The sequence below is a fragment of the Halichoerus grypus genome, chromosome 1, assembly GCF_964656455.1.
Source record: "Halichoerus grypus chromosome 1, mHalGry1.hap1.1, whole genome shotgun sequence".
Classification (NCBI taxonomy): Eukaryota; Metazoa; Chordata; class Mammalia; order Carnivora; family Phocidae; genus Halichoerus; species Halichoerus grypus.
Window position 1 is genome coordinate 175,941,324 of NC_135712.1, and position 11,229 is coordinate 175,952,552.

At 38.3% G+C, this 11,229-nt stretch overlaps 1 pseudogene; it reads right to left on the reverse strand.

The window, feature by feature from the left end:
- Positions 1-8,623: 8,623 nt before the first annotated feature.
- Positions 8,624-9,829, reverse strand: LOC118522536 (phosphoglycerate kinase 1 pseudogene; annotated as a pseudogene).
- Positions 9,830-11,229: the final 1,400 nt, after the last annotated feature.

The window sequence follows — 11,229 nt, forward strand, 5'->3', positions numbered from 1 at the left end:
TAACACTGGGCTTAAAATCGTCAGTAAACAATACAGTAAATCAATGTGCTGTCATCCAGGTTTCGTTGTTCCATTTATAGAGCATAGACAGGGTAGACTTTGCATAGTTCTTAAGGGCCCTAGGATTTTCGGAATGATAGATAAGCACTGGCTTCAACTTTAACTCACCAGCTGCATTACCTCCTAAACCAGAGTCAGCCTGTCTTTTGAAACTCTGAAGCCAGGAACTGACTTCTCCTCTCTAGCTATGAAAGTCCTAGGTGGCATCTTTTTCCAATAGAAGGCTGGTTTGTTGGAACTGAAAATCTGTTGTTTAGTGTAGACAACTTCATGAATTATCTTAGCTAGATCTTCTGGATGACTTGCTGCAGCTTCTACATCAGCACTTCTGCTTCACCTTGCACATTTATGTTTTGGAGATGATTCTTTCCTTCAACCTCAAGGACCAACCTCTCCTAGCATCAAGTTTTCTTCTGTAGCTTCCTCACCTCTCTCAACCTTCATAGAATTGAAGAAAGTTAGGGCCTTGCTCTGGCTTAAGAGAATGTTGTGGCTGGTTTGATCTTCTAACCAAACCACTGAAACTTTCTCCATGTTGGCAAAAAGTCTGTTTTGCCTTCTTATCATTTGGGTGTTCACTGGAGTAGCATTTTTAATTTCTTTCAAGAACTTTTCCTTTGCATTCACAATTTGGCTGTCTGGCACAAGAAACGTAACTTTTGGCCTGTCTCAGCTTTTGACATGCCTTCCTCACTAAATTCAGGTATTTTTAGCTTTTGATTTAAAGTGAGAGATGTGAAACTCTTCCTTTCCCCTGAACACTTAGAGGCCACTGCACGGTTTTTAATTGGCCTAATTTCAATATTGTTGTATGTCAGGGAATAGGAAGGCCTGAGGGGGAGAGGGATGGGGTAAGGGCTGGTTGGTGGAGCAATCAAAACACATACAACATTAATCAATTAAGTCTGCCATCTTATAGAGATGTAGCTCATGGTGCCCCAAAACAATGACAATAGTGACATCAAAGATCACCGATCACAGATCACCGTAAAAAATGTAAAAATAAAAAAGATTGAAATATTGAAAGAATTCCCATAACGTGACACACAGACACAGAATAAGCAAATGCTAATGGAAAAATGGTGCCAATAAACTTGCTTGACGCAGGGTTGTCATAAACTTTCAATATGTAAAAAGTACAAAAAATTAAAGCAAAATAAAAATGAGGTACACCTGTAGTTATAAATTATTGAGCATTCCTTATATGCTCAGAATTGTGCTAAATGCTTTACACATATTACCTACTTTATTTGACACACAGATGAAGAAATAGAGGCTCAAAGAACTTACATCACTTGCACGGAATCCCAAAATCTAGTGGGAGGCAGAGCTAAGATACAATATGGATTTATCTCATTTCCCAGTGTATGATCATAAGACTCTTAACTAGATACTACTTCCGTAAGAACTAACTTGGTATCTTATTTTCAGAGAGTAAAAGAAAATGGAAGCCTTAAAGTAAAATAACTTCTACAACGTGGCTTCAAAAAACAAAGGTCTTTTGAGAGAACAAGAGTACAATGGAATATGGTTTAATAATGCCCAGAATGGATCCGTGACATAATCAGTAATACACTGTTTTAAATAATTCAGTTACCTTACTTCCAAAGTACCATGAGGATCAAAAAACAATCTTCAGATAATATATGCATATGTATGTGTGTATATATGCGTGTGTGTATACACATACACATAATCAGAATTCAATGTTTGCAAAAGAGTTATTAACAATCAGAACACGTAAACCTCTGAGAACCATCCACAACTCTTACTAGTTACATCAGAAATACTAATTATATCAGTTACTAGTGATATCTGAATTATTTCAAGTCATGCAGCTAAGGATACGGGGACATCACTAACGAGTCATTTGAAAGTTGGCTGTTCATATACCTATAACCATCAACTTTGGCAGCTAGTCATTGAGTTACCACAATGGCATGACTCTGAGCTAAACAATTTTCTATATTAGGGGTTGACAAATGGTGGCCTGGGTCAAACCCAGGCTGCTGAATGTTTTTGCAAATAAAGTTTTATTGGAACATAGTCATGCATACTGATTGACTTACTGCCTGTGACTACATCTGTACTACAGTGGTAGAGTTAAACGGCTGCTACAGGGAACTTCCACCCGCAGGGGTCAAAAATATTTACTACACCGTCCTTTACAGAGAAAGATTGCCAATCCTTGTTCTAGAATTGCATACATATTGCAAGGAGGACTTGAATTATTATTTTTTTAAAGATTTTATTTATTTACTTGACAGCGAGAGAGAGAGAGAGCACAAGCAGGGGGAGCAGCAGGCAGAGGGAGAGGGAGAAGCAGGCTTCCCGCTGAGCAGGGAGCCAGATGCGGGGCTCGATCCCAGGACCCTGGGATCATGCCCTGAGCTGAACGCAGAGGCTCAATCGACTGAGCCACCCAGGGGCCCCAAGGACTTGAATTTTAAAGGGAAACTCCAAAAACCCTAATTTTTTCCCTCCTCTTTTGTAAATCATAGGTAAGGAAGCTAATATTTTATGAAGACAGACTGAATTTCTAAGGCTATAAAAAGAACATCATATCACACCTCAAACCAACCTTTGGGAAAATGAGGTAATGAACTGCTTACCAGGACAGTTCACGTGGATGCCTGGAGAGTCCCCTCCTGCTTTAACTCCTTTAAATTCTGTTTCTATTCAGCCTTTAAAAAAAAAGTTAATGAGCTGGACTCTTTCCATGTGTCCTCTTTGGGACAGCTATAATTTGGAAGCTATGACATGAACTTTCTTTTCTAAAAGTTTCCTTAAAACCTTTTAAACTGTAAAATCTTCCGTAATGGTTTCCCTTTCATTGGTTTCTACAAACCATGTCTTGTTTCCTTCCCACTAAATCATGATGACCCTGTAGTCATATATAAATGAGACACGTTCAACCCTTAACAGGCATTCAAAGCACCATGTGGCTACTGGGGGACCTTGCTTACCCACATGTCCTTTGAAAGATTAACTAGGCACTTGGCCTTTATTGGTCTGTGCTTGGAATTACTGTATTTCATCTGTTTTTCTTAAGCAGTTTGGGCTCTGGATGACCCACTTTCAGTAAAGAAGGTATTTATGTAACATTAAAGCATATTGCATTTTCCCTGGTTCTGAATTAAACTCTAGAGCTAATGCCTTCATTTTCTACACACAGACTGATTACTCCAATCTTATCTGATTGGATGGAAAGAGGATATTTTGGATGTGAAATTCTTGTCTTGATCCTTTATCTTCAACTCTAGACTGCACAGGGAATCCCTGATCAAATTTCCAGCAGTTACATGCTGACGACATATTAGGCATTAGGGTATACCGCTCAGAAATACCTCTAATGGTCTGCCAGTTGCTGGATACATTTTGCTTGTGCTATTTAAATAAGCTAGCCATGTTTCATTGTGCACCATAATGTTTCACTGTTGGTCTCACAAGCCTTAGATTTTTCAGATTTTCAACAAATTGAAGAGTAAAGATATGAATGTGAACGTATATAAGAAGTATCACCCCAAGCCAGAACAGAATATATCCCCCTCAAAGGAAGAACACATTTTTGGTTATAAAGAGACCATATGGCTACCAGAAAAGCAAAACAAACAACAACCCTTAGAATATTTTAAAATCAGCACAGGAAAGCTGTTGACAAGGGAAACAGGATTGCAACGTGGGTGAGAGAATCAGAACTCTGAGTTAAGATCTTCCTAAGAACAACTCATTCATTGCTGCATGCTGTTCCACTTACAGGGAGAAGTTGCCTCCCCTCCCTACCCCAAAGTCCATATCCTCCCAAAGAGCGTTTGCATCAGCCCTCATATCTGTAAACTCCCCTTCTGGAATGCCAATTCTATGTGCTGAAACTACTAAAATGCAAATAGAAATGCTTCCACTAACTCTACAGTTACATACATTTTGGTACGACTGCCTTAAGGCTTGTTGAAAATGCACTGAGTGTGTTCCATCTATGCTTATTCCCTGTCAAACAACCATCCAAGGAGAAGACAATGTCACCATGAGGTGGGGATCTGTTCCAGCAGTCAGCATGTGACTAACAAACCAGTTGGGAGTCCAGAACCCCAGGTCTTTTTCTCTACAACTCTTAGAAAAGATGCATTCTCTTTCCACTGAGAATGCCTAGCTGCTCACAGGTAAGCCTGGAGGTATAAACATGCTCCAGAAAGACAGACCCTGTCGGACAATGAAGTCAGCATGGAGAGCAGAGTTAGGAGACTGGAAAGATGAATCCCAAATGGCATCATTTGAGTCCAAGAGTGAAACGCTCCCTAAGGAAAGAGCTTCTGTTACTTCAGTTAACTAATAAATTAACTTTTTGTTTAAGCCACTTAGAGATGCCACTTATAGGATAGTAACAAATAAGAGCTATTTTTTAAATGATCAAAAAATAATAAACTCTTAGTATGATATGTTTATTAGATACCAGAATTTTGAAGATATGTGTTATTTGATAGAAAAATGTTGATATATGAGGAGGGAGGAGGAAGAATCTGGATCCATAGGAATCTGGAACCTCTAGGCCTGAATGGAATGCAGAATGGCCAGGCACGCTGAAAGGAGAGCAGGGTTGGCTGTGATAGGAGGGGCATTTCAAAAGGGACGTGAACGGACGGACGAGGAAGACCTGTTTTTATGTACCTGACCAATATGGTTGGGGTGAGGAATGATTTAGCAAAATGGGAGATCCACAGTTTTATGTAGGACAGAAGCTAAAATACTCCAGCAAAACTGTATCTCCACTCATGTTATCTCTGTCATGAGCCAGAGTGTCTGATACGTTAATATTTATTTCATATTTCTGGCTTATTAACAAATACCTCTATCACTTATCAGAACTTTCTGATCACTTTCTGATCCAAGATCAGAAATTTCCAACCACGACACTGAGCCACCCGTAGCCTTTCTCTCTAAGGATGAACAGGCGGGTCCTGAAGTGGCTAAACCCTAGAACAAGTCATTGCCAACTATGAAAAGCCATGGACAGCAGCGGTGAGAATCAAAACAGTCATGTGTGTTTTGTTCAAGTCATTTCACCTCCCTAAGACTGGTTCCTCATCTGCAAAAGGGAATAGAATATAGAGATAATATACTATAGAGATTCAGAGTGGAAAATTACACTCAATGTAAAATAATATCCATGTAAAATAATACAGGAAAACTGTCTATGTAGTGCCATAGTAGAGAAGGTACTAAATAAATTATAGCTGCTATATTTTCTATAAACAAATATTACATTTGTTGGCCGATTACATTTGCATTTGTCTGTAAATGCACATGTTTAAGACTGAAGTTATTTTCCCCAAACAGAATGTATACATGAAAGTATTTATAAAAGGAAAAGACTTGATTTTTCAGAATGCTTTATTGTTGGCATTGTTGAAATCCTGGAGTTACGGAAGAAAAATGCATGGAATCATATCTAATTATCCCATCCTTTTAAGCAGGTAATTTATTTATTACAAAGGAATATTCACACTGGAAATCCTGGATGGCACAGAATAAAATTGGATTTGAACAATAATTTGAGGCTATTAGTGTTTTTTATGAGGAAATAATATGCATAAATGGGGCGCCTGAGTGGCTCAGTCATTAAGCATCTCTGCCTTTGGCTCAGGTCATGATCCCAGGGTCCTGGGATCGAGTCCCGCATTGGGCACCCTGCTCAGAAGGAAGCCTGCTTCTCCCTCTCCCTCTGCCACTCCCCGGCTTGTGTTCCCTATCTCGCTGTGTCTCTCTCTGTCAAATAAATAAATAAAATCTTTAAAAAAATAATATGCATAAATAAAAGAGATTAATAATCTACTTAAATTATTATTTCTTTTACAGTCTGTTTATGTTCCGAATTTCAAAAATATATATATATATATTAATCATGCTACTTAACAGTGCAATCATTAAAGGTCAGCATACTTTTATAAAAGCTAAAAGGGTCTAACAGACTTGCAAAAAGTATTAGCCTCATCAGAAAGCTAGCATTTAGGAGTCAGTGAAAAACCTAAAAAGTTGTGAAAGCAAAGAAAGAAAAAAGTACCTATGCATAAAATATTCAGCAAGATAATAAGGTAATACAACCTGGTGAACTGTAAAAAGTGTATTTCAGAGTGCATATGGAAGAGAAGAACAAAAAAAATATTTCAATGGGTTTAAGATTTGTGACTTTATTCTGGGATGAATACAGTAAAAATCAATGATGAAAAAAACTGAACAAAGATATAAAAGAGATACTATGTTTTTCTGATAACTGAAATGGAGACTAAATATAAAATCTTTGCTTTTTGTTCATGCTTCCTCTTCCTCCATACTCCAAACCCCCCCTACAGCCTAGCCTCTCCCTTCTCTTTTATAATGCACTTTCTGAAATGGAAATAAAACATGCAAACAGAAAAAGGCACAGAGAAATTTACAATTATTTTTGACACATACATAATTGGACTCGCATGGTATATATTCTTTCTCTATTTTTATTTATTTATTTATTTATTTTTTATTCTAAGTAGCCTCCACGCCCAGCATGGAGCTCTTTTCAGGTTTCTTTTACAAAATATTATGGTTATGAGATTTTTTTTCCCCCTATTGTTACATTTAGTGGTAGTTTTCATTGCTGTATATTTATATACCACACAAGTTTTACTATTAAAATAATATAAACAGCCTGGAACAGCCTTTCCTACTCTCTCCTTTTTTTTTTTTTTGAATATACCCAGGAGTGGAATTTCTGGGCAGAAGTTCTGTGGATCTGGGACACCTGGGTGGCTCAGTTGTTAAGCGTCTGCCTTTGGCTCACTCAGGTCCCGATCCCAGGGTTCTGGGATTGAGTCCCACATCGGGTTCCTTGCTCGGCGGGGAGCCTGCTCCTCCCTCTGCCTGCCGCTCCCCCTGTTTGTGCTCTCTCTCTCTCCCTGACAAATACATAAAGTCTTAAAAAAAAAAAAAGAAGAAGAAATTTAGTGGATCTTTACCTTTAGGTTTCCCAACTGGTTGTGCCAATTTACCCTACTATATGCACTGCTTGGATGTTCCCATGGGTCCATAACCCCATCAGTATTTAGGATTACCATGTTTGTTTGTTTATTTTAATTGTAGTCATTTTTATATGTAATGACATCTCATTAGGTTCCTTTTTTATTGAAGTATAATGTACACACCATAAAATATACAGATAGTAAGTGTTCAGTTTGATGGGTTTTGACAAATCTAGCACCCCCAAATTATTCTCTTGCTTTTTCTATTCAATTCCACACTCCCCCCTAAACTATTACTGTCCTAATTTCTATCACTATCATCCTCTTCTTGGACTTAAAATAAATGAAATCCTACAGCATATAATTATTTATGTATGGCTTCTTTTGTTCAAAATTGTGTGGGCTTTTTTAAAGATTTTAGTTTATTTGCTTATTTATTTACTTAGAAAGAGAGAGCACAAGCAGGGGGAGGTGCAGAGGGAGAGAGAGAGAATCTCAAGCAGACTCCCTGCTGAGTGCAGAGCTGGATGCTGGGCTCAAACTCTTGACCCTGAGATCATGACCTGAGCCGAAATCAAGATTCAGGTTCTTAACTGACTGAGCCACCCAACTGTCCCCAAAGTTGTGTGTTTAACACTGTGTTTATAAGATTCATCATGACATGGCATGTATCAGTACTGTTCATTTCCTTTTTATTGTCAAGAAGTAGTCCACTGTATGAGTATACTACAAGTTGTTTACTCCATTCTCCTGTTGATGAGCATCTGAGTTGTCTCAAATCAGAGGATATTCTGATGATGCTGTGAAAAACATTTTTATAAATCTTTTTGTGGACGTATGTTTTTATTTATCTTGTGTAAATACTTAAAATGGAATCCTGGGTTGTGGGATAAAATGTATGTTTAACTTTATAAGAAACTGCAAAACAGTGATTCAAAGTATTTGTACAATTTTACAATCCCACCAGCATTTATGAAAGTTACAGTTGCTCCACCACCTTGCCAGCAATTATCATTGTCACTCTTAACCGTTTTCCATTCTAGTGGGTGTAAAATTGTATATAATTGTGCTTTTCTTAATTTATTTTATTGTATGACAGTTGATTTATCATTGTGGTTTTCATTAATATTTCTCTGATGATTAGTATAGAGTTTTTTTTTTTACATATTTGTGCTTATTGGTTATTCTTTCATAAAAACATTTATTATTTATTTAATAGATCACCATCTTTGTCCCCCTCCCTCCTTACAATTGGGCTTTCATCTTATTTCCATGCTGAGTAATAGAACAATGGCAAAACTAATCAGAATAAGGTACTTCAAAAAGGGAAGCTAAAGCAGTGTATTTTAACAGGCAAAATATAAATACATGCATTCTAGAATGCACAATGGTTTAGTTACTAAAAACTTCAAATGGGATCTTGAAGGATGTAGGCAAATCCAAGGTGTGGTGGAGATGAGCTAAGATGCTGTGCAACTGTTGAATGGCTCTTGGCGCTGCAGCCCTTGGCCACTACCTGAATCCTGACATGGGGGAAGATTTTAGCTAAGCCCATGTAGAGATGCAGTTAAGTGCTAAGTTGACTTAGGGGCTGTGCACAGGAACCAAAAGGCAGAAAAATACTCAATATTGCTGACAGCATCCACCCCAGGAAGCACTTTACTTTCCAGGAGCTCTAAACTGGCATAACTCCCAGGGCTCATATGGCTGACGGTATCCTTTGTGTTCCATTTGGCACAGCAAGGGACAGTGTCCCCACCACCTATGTGGTGATGCAGCCCCTGAAAGTGGCTTTCACCACCTCATCAATGAGGGCTTTGGTTCCTTGGGCAAAAGCTTCCCGATCAAATACGTCCACAGGTCCATTCCACATAAGCTGCTTAGTCCAAGCAACTGCCTTAGGTACTTCTTGCTCCTCTCCGGACCACGGTCCAAGCCCATCCAGCCTGCAGGGATGCCCGAGGGCACAGTGGCTTGGCCAATCTTGGCATTCTCACCAAACTTCTCAGCAGTGACAAAATCAACAGGTAAGGTAATCTTCACACCATTCTTCTTTGACGATCTTGGCACTCTCTTCATCATGCAGAGAAGCGCCAATCTCCATGTTGTTGAGCACCTTAAGGAAAGTAAAAGCCACTCCACCACCAATGACCATCTCATTGACTTTGTCCAGCACATTATCAATCAGCTGGATCTTGTGTGCAACTTTAGCTCTGCCCAGGATGGCCAGGAAGGGTTGCTCTGAGCTCTCCAAGGCCTTGGCAAAGTAGTTCATCTCCTTTAACAAGAAACCTGCAGCTTTCTGTGGCAGACTGACTCCCACCATGGAGCTGTGGGCTTGGTGACCAGTGCCCAAAGCATCATTGCCATCGACATCCTCTAACTTGGAAAGTGAAGCTTGGAAGGCTTCTATTTTGGCTGGCTCAGATTTAACCCTCTTCTCAGGAGTATCTCTTTCCTTCCCTTCTTCCTCCCCACGAAAGCAAAGGTTCTCCAAGAATGAAACATCCTTGCTTAGCAGAGATTTGAGTTCTACAGCAACTGGCTCCAAAGAGATCTTGTCAGGCATGGGGACACCATCAGGCCAGCCCAGATGGCTTATAAGAACAACTAACTTGGCTCCATTGTTCAAGCAGATCTGATGGTTGGGATGGCAGCCTTGATTCTCTGGTTGTTTGTTATCTGGTTGTTCTCATAGGACCGTTGAAGTCCACTCTCATGATGACCTGCTTCCCCTTCATGTCCAGTTTGTCCAGAGGCAGCTTGTTAGAAAACAACATCTTGGCAATATAGCAGTGGTGAGGCTGAGATCTTAAACAGAAGCATTATTAGTCATATCTCCTTTTGCAAAGTATCTTTTCCAAAAAAAGTGCCCCCTTTTTTTTTTTAAGATTTTATTTGTTTATTTGCTAGAGAGAGAGAGAGGGAGTGACAGTACAAGCAGGGGGAGTGGCAGGCAGAGGGAGAAGCAGGCTCCCTGCTGAGCAAGGAGCCCGATGTGGGACTCGATCCCAGGACCCTGGGATCATGACCTGAGCCGAAGGCAGACGCTTAACTGACTGAGCCACCCAGGTGTCCCAAAATTTGCCCTTTTTATTGGGTTATTTGTCTTTATAAGATTGATTTGTGGAATTCTTTCTATATTCTAGATAAAATTCCTTTGTCAAATTTACACATTTTGTAAATATTTTTAGTCTGTGGCTTTCTTAATCATTTTCTTAATGATTTTTTTTGATAGAAGTTTTCTTTTTAATATTGATGAAGTGAAAATTATCAATTTTTATAATGACTGGTGCTTTTTATGTTTCATTCAATAAAGCTTTGCCTACTCAAGGTGACAAAAACAATTTCCTATGTTTTCCTCTAGAAGATTTAGGGTGATAGATTTTATATTTAGGCCTTTGATACATCTTGAAGTAATTTAACTTTGGTGTATGGAATGACATAGAATTGATCCAGCACTATTTGTTTAAAAAGATTTCATTTCTTCCGAATGGATTTAATTTAGCACCTTGGCTGAAAATAAGCTGACTCTCTGGAAATTTACATCTGTATCTATATCTAAATCTAGACTCTGTATTTGTTTCTACTGACATATTTGCTATTCCTTATACCAATGCTACAGTCTTAATGTAGCTTTATAAAGGTTCTTAAAAGAAGGAATGTATATTTTTTCCATTTTGTTCATTGTAAAAATCCCCTTGTAATACCATTTTAATTTTAGAACAGTTCATAAATTTCCTCAAAAAATCCTTCTGGGATTTTGACTGGGATTGAACTGAATCTGTAGACTTCTCGCTGCTTTTAAGATTTACTATTTAACTTTTGTTTTCAATAATTTATGACATACCACAGTATATATATATATATATATATTTTGTATCTATACTGCCTGGGTTTTATAGAACTTCTTCAATTTGGCCTTGAATTCACTGATTAGTTTTTAAAAATTCTCAGTCACAATCTTCGCAACTATTGCTTTTGCCTAAGTAACTCTCTTCTAATTCTAAGACCAGTTACATATTTTTTAGATGTTTATGCTATATTCTAATTGTCTGTTATGTTCTCAGGTTCTCCATATTTCTGGAGCTCCTTGCTTCAGTTTGGACATTTTCTTTTGACCTATTTTCTAACTCACTTACTCCTTCTTCAGCTACATCTAATCTGATGATTAAACTCA